A 14,791-nucleotide genomic window follows, 5' to 3' on the forward strand; every position below is an offset into this window, starting at 1 on the left:
GCCTAACATAAAATTTGCCTAACAAAAAATATATTAACAGGTGGAAAGACTATCTCCCAGTTGGACAGCGGATGCCTGGGACTCCTTTCATTGCTGTCAAAGTTCCTTTAAAAAATGGTGAGCGAAACTTAATACCGTATTCTTCGAGAAATCTGAATTCACCATATAGAGCCCTGGCTCTCAACCCCTTCGTACTCCATTTTCCCTTTTTATAGCAAATACTTTTTAATACCTCCTTTACTGTCCAGAAATGGAATTCATAGATAAATACAACCTAGTTTTGAACTTAATTAAAAAAAAAACCAATGGAATGCCCTAACTCTAAATAAAGAATAAAGTAATTTATAAGAAAGTAATATGTATCTCTGTATGTAAATGTCTGGGGATGACCATACTAGAAATAAAGAAATAGTTACTTGTACCATGAATGCAATAAACTATGGACTTTGATTGATAATGATGTGTCAGTGTTGGTTCATGAATTCTCACAAAGGGAGCACACTGGTATGGCATGTTGATAATGGGGAAGGCTGTGTGGGATGAAGGAGAGAGGGTATAAGTGGGAACTGTGTACTTTTTGCTCAGTTCTGCTGTGAATCTCAAACTGCTCTAAAACTAGTCTACTAATTTAAAACGAAAAGTGTGTTGCTGGCACCTGAATAGCTAAAGAGCTCAATCGAACAGAGTACATAAGTAAGCCAAATACATAAAAGAATATTTAGCGGTGAAAGCCATCCTTCATCTAGGTGGATATTCAAGAAGTATTTATTTATGTGTCTATTTACAGGCACTCTGCTTGGAGCTGGCAGTACAGCGGTAGGCAAAATGGATGTGGTCCCTGCCTTCGGGGAGTTTACAGTCAGGTTAGGAGACCAACATGAAATAAACAAAGATAGAAATAACTATATAGAAGTGAGCTTATTTTCTTCCGTCTAATCTCTCTGGAAGAAAGGATCATAATACCGCTTGTAAACTCCAGAGGAAGAGACTTTACTTTGAAGCTCATATGTTAGCATCACAGGGTTTGAAGAAATGGATAATATAATAAAGGATTTTAAACACATGTTCTTTCTTATTTTATTCTTTCTGACAGAGATTTGAAAAGAATCTTGCTCCAGGAGAATGTTTCTCCCCCTTGGATCTTTTCTAACAAACTCCAAGAACACAACGAAGAACTTGGGCTGATTATTGACTTAACATATACTCGCCGCTATTATAAGCCAGAGGTAAATGGAACCCGTAATTGAAAATGACCTTCTTTCTGATACTCTGATAATTCGTAGTAGTTCCGTAGTTATCATCTTATGCTAAGGTGAATCCTGGCCTTCTTTCATGGGTTCCAAAAGGGGAGCTAGTGGTTTCCTTAAATACACATTTGTAATTGCTGTTTCAAAATGAGATTAAAGATATGAATTGAACTGTAGTATTTGGCAGTAGGCTCTAGATATGCTTAAGAAGTGCTATAAGCTTCCATGTTCTGTATTTTGAAAATGCAGTAAATTTTTAGTAAGAATAGTAGTAGCCTCAAAGGAAAGCAAGGTATGCCCGTTATGTCTTTGGCACTTACGTTAAGCAGTTGCCTGAGCGTGTTTAAGCATCGGGGTAAAAGACAGTTGTTCTCTAAGTTTTATGCTTTCTTTTCCTAATACCTTCTGATATAGTAGAGAAACCCATATATTCTCTTGGCCCATGTAGGACATACCAGTGCCAAAGAATTACCCTTCTTCTGACCTGTTCCATGGCCTTGGGAGACAGTAACACCTAATGTTTGTTCATATTTGTACAGCGGTTTGCCATTTAGAAAGTTCTTTCATATCCATTGACTTTGTGAATCTTCCCAACAGTCCCTTGCTGTTGAAGTGGAAGCAGTACTGATACCTCCTACTGAGTGCTTCCTCTGCACTAAGCTCAGAGGATAGACAACTACAGTTACTAATTTTACGGACGATGAAACTGACTCTCGGACAAGGAAGAATTGAAATTTCAACTCAGTTGTTCCTCTTTTTTTCATTGTGGTAAAATATGCATAAATCATATGCATTTTAACCATTTATAAATATGCAGTTCAGTGGCATTAACTACAGTCACAGTGTGGTGTGACTATCACCACTGTCTATGACCAAAACCTTTCCATCATCCTCAACAGAAACTCTGTAACCGTCAAACAGGGACAACCCCATTATCCCTCCCAGCGGCCCGTAGAAACCTCTATTCTGTTTTCTGTCTCTCTGAATTTGCCTATCCTAGGTACCTCGTGTAAGTGGAATCTACAGTATTTATCCTTCTATGTCTGGCTTATTTCACTAAACCTAGTGTTTTCAAGGTTCATCCGTGTTATAGCATGTAACGAAATGCCATTCCTTTTTTGGCTTAATGAATCCCACTGTGTGTATATACCATATTTTGTTATTCATCGGGTGATTGACACTTGGGTTGTTTCCACCTTGTAGCTATTGTGAATCATGCTGCTGTGATCGTTGGTGTACAAATATTTGCTCAAATCCCTGCTTTCAGTTCGTTTAGATGTGCAGTGTAGGTAGTAGCAGAGTTGTTGGATCATACGGTAGCTCTACGTTTAACCTTTGAGAAACTGCCAAACTGTTTTCTGCAGTGTCGTCTTGTCTTTAAACGATTATCACAAATTTTAAACATGTACAAAAGTATAAAAATACTGTGAGTGTTGCTTGTATACCCATGATCTCATCCAGCTTTAATATTTACCAACTGATGGCTGTCATGTTTTATCTATACCCCCACCTGTTTCACCCCATTCCATATTATCTGGAAGCAGCTCCGAGACAACATGTAATTACACCTATATATATTTTTTAATTAATTAATAATTATTATTATTATTTATTTATTTATTTTTTGCTGTGTTGTGTCGTCGTCTCTGTAGGAGGGCTTTCTCTAGTGGCGGCAAGCTGGGGCCACTCTTCATCGCGGTGCGCGGGCCTCTCACTATCGCGGCCTCTCTTGTTGTGGAGCACAGGCTCCAGACACGCAGGCTCAGTAGTTGTGGCTCACGGGCCTAGTTGCTCCGTGGCATGTGGGATCTTCCCAGACCAGGTCTCGAACCCGTGTCCCCTGCATTGGCAGGCAGATTCTCAACCACTGCGCCACCAGGGAAGCCCCAGCTATATACTTTTGGTACGTATCTTTAAAATATAGGACTTTTATTCCTTAATATCATTTTTAATAGTAAATACCCAGTGAGTGCTCAAATTTGCAGTTGTCTCCTAAATGTCATAAAAAATTGTTTTTAAGAATTTTGAGTTAGATCCAAATAAGGTCCACACTTTGCCGTTGATGGTTAGGTCTCTGAAGCCTTATTTACTCTCTAGGTTCTCCCTCCATGTCTCTCTCACTTTTTTTTTCCCCCCTTGAATTTTATTTTTAAAGAAACCAGGTAATTTGTCCCGTCTGGATTTTGATGATTATATTCACCTCTGTAAGTGAAGTGGCACAGGAATGAATACTGGCCTTGCCTGTCGTTGCCAGGATTAACTGAATAGTGCCTTAGCTGCCCTGGTGCTCAGGTGTTGAGTACGCGGTGATTTACATACCAGGCCCTATTCGTGGGCCTCCTGATGCAGCAGTTCCCTTGGCTCTGCCCCTGTCGTCAGCTGCCCCTAGGATAACTCTGAGCCCTAGCCACCTCTCTGGTAGATTTCCCTATCCCCCCACTATAATCACACCTGGATATGGCAACTCAAACCTTTCAGAGATGTGTCCTGAACCTCTGGTTTTCTTAAATACCTATCTGGTGGTTGTGAGACTTAAGGCCAACCTCCCCAAGAGACTTTTTCTATTTCTCCTAGTAAACCTAGGGTCACCTTCTGTCATCTTCAACTCTACTCAAATTTGGTTCTTTCAACCCTGACCTCTGACCCTGCTTTTTACTTCTGCCATTTCATCCTCACTCCTGCTTCCTTTCATAAATCCATAAATCTCTTTTGGCCTTCCTAGCCCTGGGCCAAGTTCCTTCCTCTTTCCTCAGTTTTTACCCCTTTCCTTCATTCTCCCATCCAACTTTCAGTCCTTCCTTTCTCATGCAGACTTTGATTCCAACCCCATCAAAAGCAAAACAAAACAAAACAAAAAAACACGCCGCAGTTAGCAGCATCTCAAAATTCAAAAGGTTTATTACTCATCTATTAATTCTATTGCCTTTTTTATTCAGTTTTATTGTTTTAAAATATACCAATATAAATAAATTTATGCCTGTCTTATCTGTATATGGAAGAAGAGCTGGTCCCCAAGGTGGCACCAACAATCCTAGCAGCTGTTACTTTACATATCCGTAGTAGTCAGCAATTTCCATTTCTTTTTGCCTCTCAATGAAAAATTGCACTTTCCCCAAAGAGGTGTATTTGGCAGCATTCTCACGTTGTTGTTGAGCCCGCCTCTTCATGGCCTCCCGCTCGGGCCTCTGCTGTAGTTCGATGGGCTTTGACATTACTGGCTCAGGAACATTGGGTTGCCTCCATGGAACTGGTTTCTTGCTGAAGTCTTGGAGTAGAAATGGGGTTTGGAGCTTGGCTGGGGACTGGCGCTTAGTCACAGCAGGGGGAACAGGCTCCCGCTGGAGAGAAGTGCAAGATGAAGTTTTGTAGGGTGCAGGCCTAGGAGCAGCAGACTGAGGGACACTAGGCTGGGTATGGTCGGCCCAACCCGGTTGGGTTGGGTTGGTCACAGTTGGCTGAGCTGGTTTGGCAGGACCTGGCAAAGAGGCAGGAGCTGGCTGGGAAGAACTGACTGCAGCAGGTTGAGCTGAGTTAGCAGAAGCAGGGTGGGCACGGTCAGCAACAGCAGGCCGATGGGAGGCCGGAGACTGTGGCCTCCGAGGAGCAGGTCGAGCTTGAGGCTTGTCCCAGGCAGAAAAAGGCAGAGGTGTCAACTTGACCTTCCCAGGAGGCAGCAGCACATACTGGGATGGAGATGGACAGTCTTTTTCAGCACTGCTGTCTGGTTTCTGGGCTTCGACTTGAGTTTTCTCAGGGCCCTTACCCTCACGTGGGGTATTCCGCCATGGCTGGATAGCTGGGGGTGGCTGGGGGTCTTTAGGGTTGCTTGACTTTCCCAAGACCCGACAGGAGGAGAGCCCAGTTCTCTTATCATTCTTCTCCCCCAGTGCATGAAAAACCTTCACAGCCTCCAGCATGCGCACGCGTAGGGCGGTTCGAGGCTTTTTAAAGCTCTCTTGGATAAGCTCAGTTTGGTGTTCCTTTCGCTTCGTCTGGGGAATTGTTGCCTTCTCTCCTGCCTTGACTTTGTTCCCTGACTGCTTATTCTCGTCAGCCTTCTTTCTTCCTCTGGTCCTTTTGGTCTTTTCCTGCCCGTGGCTCTTCGTTTTGCTGATCTTTCTGGATGCAGCTTTCTGAGGTTTGCCTTTAGAATCCTTGGCCGTGTTCACAGGAGCCCTGTCACTGACGGCAGCATTGCATAGAGCCACTTCTCCCCCTAACAGGCACTCTGGATTCTTTGGCTGGATTTTGGCCTTGGGAGCAGCACTGATAGGCTCAGAGGCTTTATGTTTGTTCTTCCTGGGTTGATCAGAGGGAGCCTTTATGACGCTTGGCTTTTCCCGCACCTGATTCACCTTAATGGCTCTGTTGTCTTTGGCTTTGATCACGTTGGGACCTTTGGATTGATGAGGATCTTTCAAAGAATTAGAGAGCTGGGGAAGGTGAATTCCCTCCGCCAGTGTAGTAACGTCTGCAAAACCACTGCTAGATTCCATCCCATTTTCAGGTGTCCCTAGGTCCTCAAGACTCAGGCTGTTCTTTCCCAGATCAGCATTTTCAGAGGCAGGCTGCTCCTCTTGGCTGAGGGGATCAGTGCAGGCCAGGAGCTGGTGAATATCAGGGATTTCTTGACAACTTGTTTCTGTGATGGGTTGAGCATACACAGGGTAGTAGATTCCAGAGGTGGAAGGTGGTGGTTGGATATTTGTGGGCTGAATCTCCCTTAGTACCATTCCCATTTCTGGTTGCACAGAGGCCCTACTTCCTGTGTATGACACAGAGCCGTAGGATTGCAGGCAGGAGCCAAGTTCTCCATACAGTGAAGACCCCACTGTGCCTTGGCTATAGTAATATACCTGCCTTCCTTCCTGGTAGGGAAGTGACAGGCTGTGTCCCTGATTGGGAATTTGAGATGGTGTTCCCTGAGCAAGCCTGGCAGAAAGTGATGGATATAGAGGGACCATGTTATTGGGGTCTGCAGTTTTATCATACTGGGCTGCCATAAACATGGAGGAAGCAGCTGTGTGCTGGTCAGTGACGGCCAGAGTAAAGCCTCCGAGTGGAGAAGAATTCTTTTCAGTGCTTCCTGTGATGTCCCAGTCAAGAACACCTGGATAGGAAGCAGCTGAAGTGGAGATCTGGCTCTGGTCAGTAACTCCAGATAAAGTAGTGGTGCTAGACTGTTGGTGAAGGTAGGCACTACACGTGTGTCTGTGTCTGGAAGGAGGTACCTACCGGTAGCTGACGCCGAACTGACGGCAGGAGCAGAGACTCTGGAGAAGTGGCAGGCACTTCCTGTCAGGGAGGTTGCATTGCTCACCACAGGAAGAGAGTGCTGCAGAGAATTTAGAGTTCCAAGTAGAAATGGATTTTGGAAATTTTCTGTAAAGAACAAGAGGGTCATGAAAACATCAGGGAGATTGATGAATTCTCACTATGTTTGAGGAACAGCATTACCTTAAGGTTCTTGCTATCAGGACACCTCTAATGCCAATACTTACTGAGAAACCAAAAATCAGACCGTTATGATGGTTGTAAGGACTGAGCAGTTTTACGCTCTTCTGTATTAACTGCCTGTGCTGCCATGTTGGGCACAGATGGGCAGAAGACCCAAGCGGTATGGCTCAGACATTGTTCTCTAGGCTGGACGCAACCTTCTCCCTGCCCTATCTTTCCCTTCAGCCTGCACTAGTATTGACTTGTATGCTGTTTCCTAGACTGGAAGCATTTTAGAACTCGGAGGTCCTTAGAGAACTTCCTATTTTCACAGTCTCATTTCATGAGGAAGGAAACTGAGGCTCAGGGAGGTCGGGTTGACTTGTTCAAGTTCTCTCATTATGTTAGTATCCTTACCAGGTTTCAGAACCTAAGTATCCTGACTTCCTTGCCAGGACGCTACTCTGAGCACGATACTGCCAGAAAGCAGGAGAAATAGAACTTACACTATAGGCAGTTTTTTTTGTCCGTTAGAAAACAGTACGGCTATTACCATCGTGATCTTCAGTGTCTCACTTTGCTTGTGCGGTTCCCACGCTATTACCTAGAGTTCACGTATAGCTCAGTCCAACTGGTAAATTTAAAGAGTCATTTTTACCCTCTTCAAGCCTGGTTTCTCATCCTACCTCAAAATGATTACCCGAAAGAGAATTTCTTAAGTGCTTTTGGAAAGAAAAATGTTATCTGATTTCTTCACATTACTCATCTGTAAAGTGGTTATAACACCAGCACCAGTAATAATAGCAGTAATAATTAACCCATGAATAAACTGGCCTATTGTGTATGATTTATATGGAGGAAGATACAGTAAGTTCTAGAAAGACCAAGAAAAGTCATGAAAAACATATTACATCACGAAAGAGAAATACCTAGTTATGAAAACTGGGGTATGTGGCAAGTATCAGAGCATAATGAGTTCACTAACAAATGACATTCTGTACCATACATGCAATGTGATGAAAGTGAATTTTGCCCACTGTATTTTAGTGAATACTGTTAACCCAGAAACACGATAGAAGGTGATTTTGAATGAATTCCTAGCCAGTACATACAGACAGAGAAGATATATCCGTAAAAATGCCTAAAGAGCAACAAATCAATCAATGTGAGTGTATAGGTAGCCACAATATATGCAGACAAGTATTTCAATGAAAACTGGTACAAAGCAGACAGCAAAATAATAAGTGTAAAAGAATTTCATTATTGTGCCCATTCATATTTTTACCCAGCAAGTAACAGTATTCAGCCTGGTAGAAATATATGTTTCAAAGAATAGAAATATATAATAAGCAGAAAGGAAGCTTAAAAAGTATCAAGAAGGTTTTTGTATTTATCCTAGAACTTAGATTATAATCATCTTCAACATCCAAGAAGATGACATCCCCAAACCTAAAAGAACCGTCATCACTAGAATCCAATTAAAAAAGATTTTCAAATGTAAGAACATCGAAAGGACTCCGCAATATTGTTCTAGATAAATGTGGAATTTTTTTTTTTTTTTTGTCGCGCCGCGTGGCCCTGGCAGTGAAAGCACCGAGTCCTAACCACTGGACCGCCAGCGAATTCCCTCAATGTGGAATTAGAGATGTGGGGCTTGACTTTTTCTTTTTCTTCTTAGGTAGCTAAGATCTAAAAACGAACGATGGCTGTTGATCAATGTGCTCTCTGTGTTAGGAAGGAAAGAACTGTAAAGATGGAAAGCAACCTTGCCTTAGAAGCTACATATCACACAAAGGAAATAGTCCTTCTGATTCAATCTCGAAGATATCATTTAAAGTGTTTAAGTGGTAAAACGTCTACATAGTTTAAAAATTAGAAAGAATAGAACATTGAAAAGAAGACCCCTAGATAACCACTTTGGTTTCTTGTATATAGGAAGCGTGATTTCTAGGACATATTTCTAAAATGTTAACATTCAAGACTGTCAAGTGCCAACTGTATTCAGAGAGGCAATAAAAGAAAAAAAAAACACTGAGTATGACTTTTCTGGTAAGCTGCCTTTCCTGGTGATACCCTCTTCTGTCCTTACTTTCCTCTTAGTCTGTTAAAATAAGGATTTGCTACAGTGAACTTTGTTTTGCCCTGCTCTGAGCAGAATTCACTCTATGCTGTTTGTGCTTTAATTTAAAATCTTTGGTTCCCATCAACATTCCATGGCAAACTACGTTTTTCTTGAGAGCTCCTCTATGCTTCCCCTCTTCGTTCTTATATCTTTTCCTATGTCTTGGTTCCTGTTGGCCTGTGCTGATGAAAACAATCCTAAACTTCCTTACGTTTGACTCGGTGCCTCCCTATATAGCCCAGTACTCTCCATCCTCTCTCCCTATTTTCTCTTTTCAACTAGTCGAAATATTAGTGGAGGGAGACCATTAGAGATGAAACATCTTGCTATATATTGCTCGTTTTCTATGTCACCTGGCTTTTCTGTGTTTCTGTTGAAACACTCTTGAGAAGTCTCTGATTTCATTTTCTACATGGCTACCCTTTAAGGCTCAATATTAGAAAAGACAGGGATCAGAGTGATCAACCAATGTAGTATCCTCACGTAACAGATAAGGAAAAAATCAAGGCTTTGTGAGACAGTCAATGATTTGTCCAAAGTCGCACAGATAGTAAATGCCAAAGTCAAAACTGAAATTAGGTCTCCAGACTTCTAGTTCAATACGTTCCCTCATTATTCCATGCTATTTTGAATCTACTAGTAAATCTAGGGGCAAAATAAATCTAACGAAAAGCTTTAAAAAGTTTCTTTTCTTACCTGACATGGTCAGAGAAGAAGAGAAAAGATCAACTGCAGATACAAGGGATGAGGAGGCAACAGCAGAGGATGTCTGAGTGGCTGCAGCTGAACGGCGCATGTGTCCAGTACAAAGGTCACTGGTTACTGCTCACTGGTCACTTATATGATATAGGAGAATGATGTCACAAAGCAGGCAGTTTCAAGGTATGAGACAGCCAATAGGGAGGTCCGATCCCCAACAGGAAGGCGGGGCTGGGTGGAGAGAGTGGAGGAGAGCTAAAACAACACCTGAGTTTCTGAGCTCTGGGCAGGAAATCCTAGAAGACAGATTCACCTCCCCCAGGCTCTTACATTAGGGAAATCATTGCCGCATTTCTTACAGACGTTCATTAGTATAATTTACTAACAGTTACCTGTATCCTACACAGTATTATATTATATTTTATGTATCATATACTTAGAGCTATATATATATCTTATGTAATTAATATCCTTAGGAAGGCAAGAGCCATCTAGTTTGAACTATTACGGTTGTTCTGAAATCATATCTGTCTAATTAGTGAACTTATAGCAGCTTTTAAGGAGCAAAAGGAGGGATTAAGAAGCTCTTTTTGTTACTTGGTTAAAGCGTAGGGTGAAGTTTGTTGAGTGTACCTTGTGGAGAGTGTTGTGGTCCAAGGCTCTTCTCTTTTAGTTTCGTCTCCTTGACGCCTACCTTCCTTGGGCTGGGCCAGGCTGGGCCAGGGGTTGGACTTGCGACTTACATTTCTCTTCTGCCTGCTTTTTTTTTTTTTTTCTTTCCATTATGGGCATTGTTTCTAGGACAAGCCTTGATCTTGCCATTGTTACCCTCATGGATGTTACTTCCTGTCAACTTACAGCAGCAGGAGTCTTCCTTTCAGTGCTTGATGCTTCACAAAATAGACTCTGCCCGTTGGACGCAGATACCAGAGAGCTAGGAGACAGAGCTGGTTGCAAACCTTTCCTCTTCCAGCCTTTGGTTGCAGTTGTTTTCCCCATAATTCGCTACCTCTGGTTCCTTGGGCCACACAGGTATCCGGCCATCCAGCTCTTTTATAGGTGAGAGACATTCTGAATACTGTCCCTTTTTCTTTGCACAGAAGTATATACAGTGTGGCAGTTACTGTAATCTCCTGCCCCTTGCAAACAGCCGCTCTAGAATCTTGGACCTCTAGGATTCTCTGTCTTGCATGCTTGGGTGCAAGGCCTAGCAAAATGAAGAGGAGAATAATTAGAGAAGGAAGAGGACATTTCGTGGAGAACTGGGAGCAGATGAGGTGAAAGGGCACAGGAGTAAAGAGATTCATGTAGATTTTGTGGTTTCTGTGAGAAACAAGTTGACACACTTTGGCCTCATTTTGTATTACCAGAAGGGACAGTCATATATATAAGTAGCTCGATAGTGCAACAACTGCCATGAATTCTGTACACTAAAGGGAACAGTCTTACATATATTTCTCATTCTGTTTTATGTCATATTACCTTATTAATAGCATTCACTGGTATGTTTGTAGAATACAGATTTTTTGAAATGCTCTGGTTTTGTCTACATGGTTATTTCCTTGTCATATTTTTAAGGACTCCCACATTATAAGACATACTGCATGGTTTTCTCTTGACGATTGTTTATCTTGAAGCATCATGAACGCACTTGACCTGTTGGATTTTGTGGAGAAACTTTAAAGAGGGTCTGTGAAAAAGGCATTGCGGTGAGTCGCGTTATGCACCCAAGCGTAAGGAGCAGATATCTGCCATCAGCCCAACTTGGCCTGGGTTGCCTCTGTTTTAGTTCCCGTGGTTAGTGCTTTGCTCCCTAACCACTCTTGTGACTGTGATAATGTGAGTAAGGGCCGAGTTGCTAATGATTTATACGTGAGGTAAGCGGGTTTGAGGGAGGAAATCTATGGATCTAGTCATTTTCCTTGGTGGTAAGCTTTCAGGGAGGGGTGCAAAGATTGATCTTTCTGGGGACTTCTCTAGTACCAGGAAGATGTCCCATAGATGGGACCTCCAAAGACACACATTTAATTTTTAGGCCTGTTTTTCCTATTATGAGATACCAGTTTTTTCACTGATGGGGATGATGCTTATCTGAGAAGAAATGGTGAAAGGTGTTGTTAGTATAGAGATGTGGCTTAAGCTTTTAAGTGTTTTTCCCCTAAGCTTCCTACTTCAGATGGCCTACTTACGTGATACTAGTATGTGATGTGAGGCTAACAACTTACTAAATACCTGCAAGCCAGATCAGTGTCTCTTTTCTCTATATTTCCATGGAAATCAAGGGACCCATAGCCACTGCAGGTTAGGGTGGGCGGTGTGAGATTGGGGGGAGTGTGGTAAGACACATTTTGGTATCAGTAAAATGTTTACCTATTAAACTATGCAGTTCCAACATTCAATTCTGTTTAGTTAGGCAAACCCTTAGTTAGGCTTTTCCTGGTTCCGAGCCTATGTAACTTACGTTCTCTCCCTAGTTCCAGCCATTTAACTTTAGCTTGCAGGCTCAGCATCATCTTAACCTCTAAAAGAATCTTCCATGTAGGAGGAAGAAACTAAAGAGCTCTATTTCAGCACTTAGGAACATGAGGCCCTACCCTGACCGAAACCTTTATTCTTACAGTTAGGGTATTGTCTTGTCCCAGCATTTTGAACCCATCAGGTTAACTGAGACATGTCTTGGTGTAACATCCCCAGTTCGTCTACCCCTGAGGCTGTCCTTAATTCCTCCCATTGTCACATTGTGATTTAATTAAATACTGGAATCCCTCAAGCCCTTGCATGGTACCTGAGGCCCTATGGGATACTGGTAGGTTTTGTTAGTGTCAGATACTTAGCTGTCTGATTCTCCAAATATCCCTTGCTCCTAGATTTTCCGTCCCAGCATACTACATACCCATTAAGGCATTGTTTCATCTCATGTTGGACCCACTCCCATCCAGAGGCCTACTCTTTGCTAGTTCCCATACTTTCTGGAAACCCCGTTATGGCCAGGTCTGGACTTTTTTGTGTTCCCACCCAAAGCCTGTATCTTTTAGCAAGCTGGAACTATAAGACCAACATAGATTTTCTAGTTTCTGATAGATTTGTGTCACAATTTGTACATTGTCATGTCTATAGATATTTGTATCATTTGTACTTTTTGGCCATTACATGCCTATTGGATATTTTTCATAAATTGCAAAAGAATATTTTATGACTTAGCACCAAATTGAATGTGCCTAATTGTAAGTTTGTGAACTAGGTTGTGCTAACTTGTATCTTTTCTTTATCCAAGTAGTAATTGACTACTATTGTCCCATTTGTAATTATGTGGAAGTTTTCAGAATTGTAAATAAATGCTTGTGGATTGAAACTTGGCTAGACTATTGACTGTCCCAGATACGTTAAAGCTAGTGATCTTTTTACTCCTTCATTCATTCACTCATTCAATAATTCTGACCTTCCTGACTCAGTTTACCCAGCTCAGATGGTTGTGAAGATTACTAACAGTGTATGTAAGATACTTTCAGAAACTAGAAACTGAATCAAAGTAAAACTAACAAAAAACATTTGTTATTATAAATAACAATGGAATTGAGTATGCTATTATACCTTCAGACCTACTGTAGGACATGCTGTTCTTTGCTCTTCCACTTGTGGCAGGATTCATAGTTTTTCTAACAGGTACCGATCCCTATGCCTGATACTGTGAGGAAATGTTATACCTGAGCTCCACTCTTATCTCTCTCAAGCATATCTTGGTATTATCTAAAATGTAAATCCATACTGTCAACCTCCAGCATGATACCAGGCACATAATAGAAACCCAATAACTGTTTCACTGTGAGTGGAGTATAAGTTGATAGAGTATTTTTGAAGGTTGATTAGGCAGATTAGATTGATTGAAAACCTTTCAGTATTTTAAGTTCGCATCTGTTTCATTCCAGAAATTCTATGTCTAGAAATTTATATATAGCTATACACATGTATAAAGAGGTTCACATTGCAGCCTATCTATAACAGAGGACAAAAACAAACAAGCAAACAAACAAACAAAATACCCCCAAACTGAAAACAACTAAAAGTCCATCAATATCGGACTGGCCGTGTAAATTATGTAATGTGACGCAGCTCTCAAAGAGAATGGGATGGATGTACGCAAAAATTGACTGGGAAACTCACGATCCAAGACAGATTGTAGACTATGTCTAGTATGCAGCTCTTGTATAAAATACAGGATCTCCATTACGTAGAAATACTTACATACAAGATACAACAAGTGTGAATGTAAAGCACTTGGGAAATATCTGAAAGAACCACACAAGATAACTGGGAGAGTGGGACAGCTTTCCACGTCCCATGTGATTGGAGTTCAGAAGGGTGCACACACCACGAACTAATGGACCTCTGCTACCATCTTCCGGCTGAGGAGGGAATTGCAGGCGTCAGACTCCTCTTTACTAATGAAGCGTCTCGGCGTGTGGACGTCATCTGGGCGGGCGGTGGCGCATGCGCAGTAGAAGGAGATGCGCGAGCTGCGTGGGCTGGTGCCTAGGCGCTTGTGTTTCGGGGCCTTGTGCTGGCACCGGGGGGCGCCGGGCTGGCGACTTTGGCACTCTTGGCGTTGGGTGGGCGGCACCTTGGGGAGTCACATGAGCCAGTGGCATCATGCCCGTGGGCGCTGGGGTCAGCGTCGCGGCTTTTCCGGACGTTGGTCGGCCTGGAGGAAGGGCGGAAAGCACATCCCGGAAAGGTAATACGCCTTGGCCCCTGGGCGTTGCCGGTGGAGCCCAGAGCCCCTGGGCCTGGGCTTCGTCTCCTGTGCTGTCTCCTGTGACTGTTGCCCCCGCGGGCTGCCCCGTCCGCGCTGTGCTAGGGAGTATTGGTCGTCTCGCGGCTCAGTTCACAGTAGCTGAAAGGGACGGTGTGTGATGTTCTGATTTCCCCCCATCGTTTTAAAAGGGAGGCTCTGGCCATGGCTCCTCGGGTAAAGTGCAGAGGGACTGCTTTTTAAGATGGGACTGTCAGTGTTGGGGACACTTCTTAATTACCAACATGGAATCCCCTTCAATTCCTCAAGCTGTGTTGTTCTGGCACAGAAAATGTGAGTAAGAGGACCTGGAACTAAGTTTGAGTGAAGAAACGCACGGGTACTGCCGAATTTTCCATCGAGACAGTTGATTTGTGTTGTCTCTTGGAATGATAAAGGGCGTACTGTTGCTTCCTAACCGGTGTCATTTGAGAGATCTACCTCTGTACGTTCAGATGATTAATCGTGAGACTTTGCTCATGCGTGCAGTAAACGCTT

At 42.7% G+C, this 14,791-nt stretch overlaps 1 pseudogene; it reads right to left on the minus strand.

Moving 5' to 3' along the window:
- Positions 1 to 362: 362 nt before the first annotated feature.
- LOC149749203 (uncharacterized protein C2orf78 pseudogene) lies at positions 363 to 7,473 on the minus strand (annotated as a pseudogene).
- Between the last annotated feature and the right edge of the window lie 7,318 nt (positions 7,474 to 14,791).

Source organism: Delphinapterus leucas, chromosome 5, assembly GCF_059928025.1.
Source record: "Delphinapterus leucas isolate spDelLeu-1000000601 "Yukka" chromosome 5, BTC_Dleu_Yukka2, whole genome shotgun sequence".
In the NCBI taxonomy this organism is placed as follows: Eukaryota; Metazoa; Chordata; class Mammalia; order Artiodactyla; family Monodontidae; genus Delphinapterus; species Delphinapterus leucas.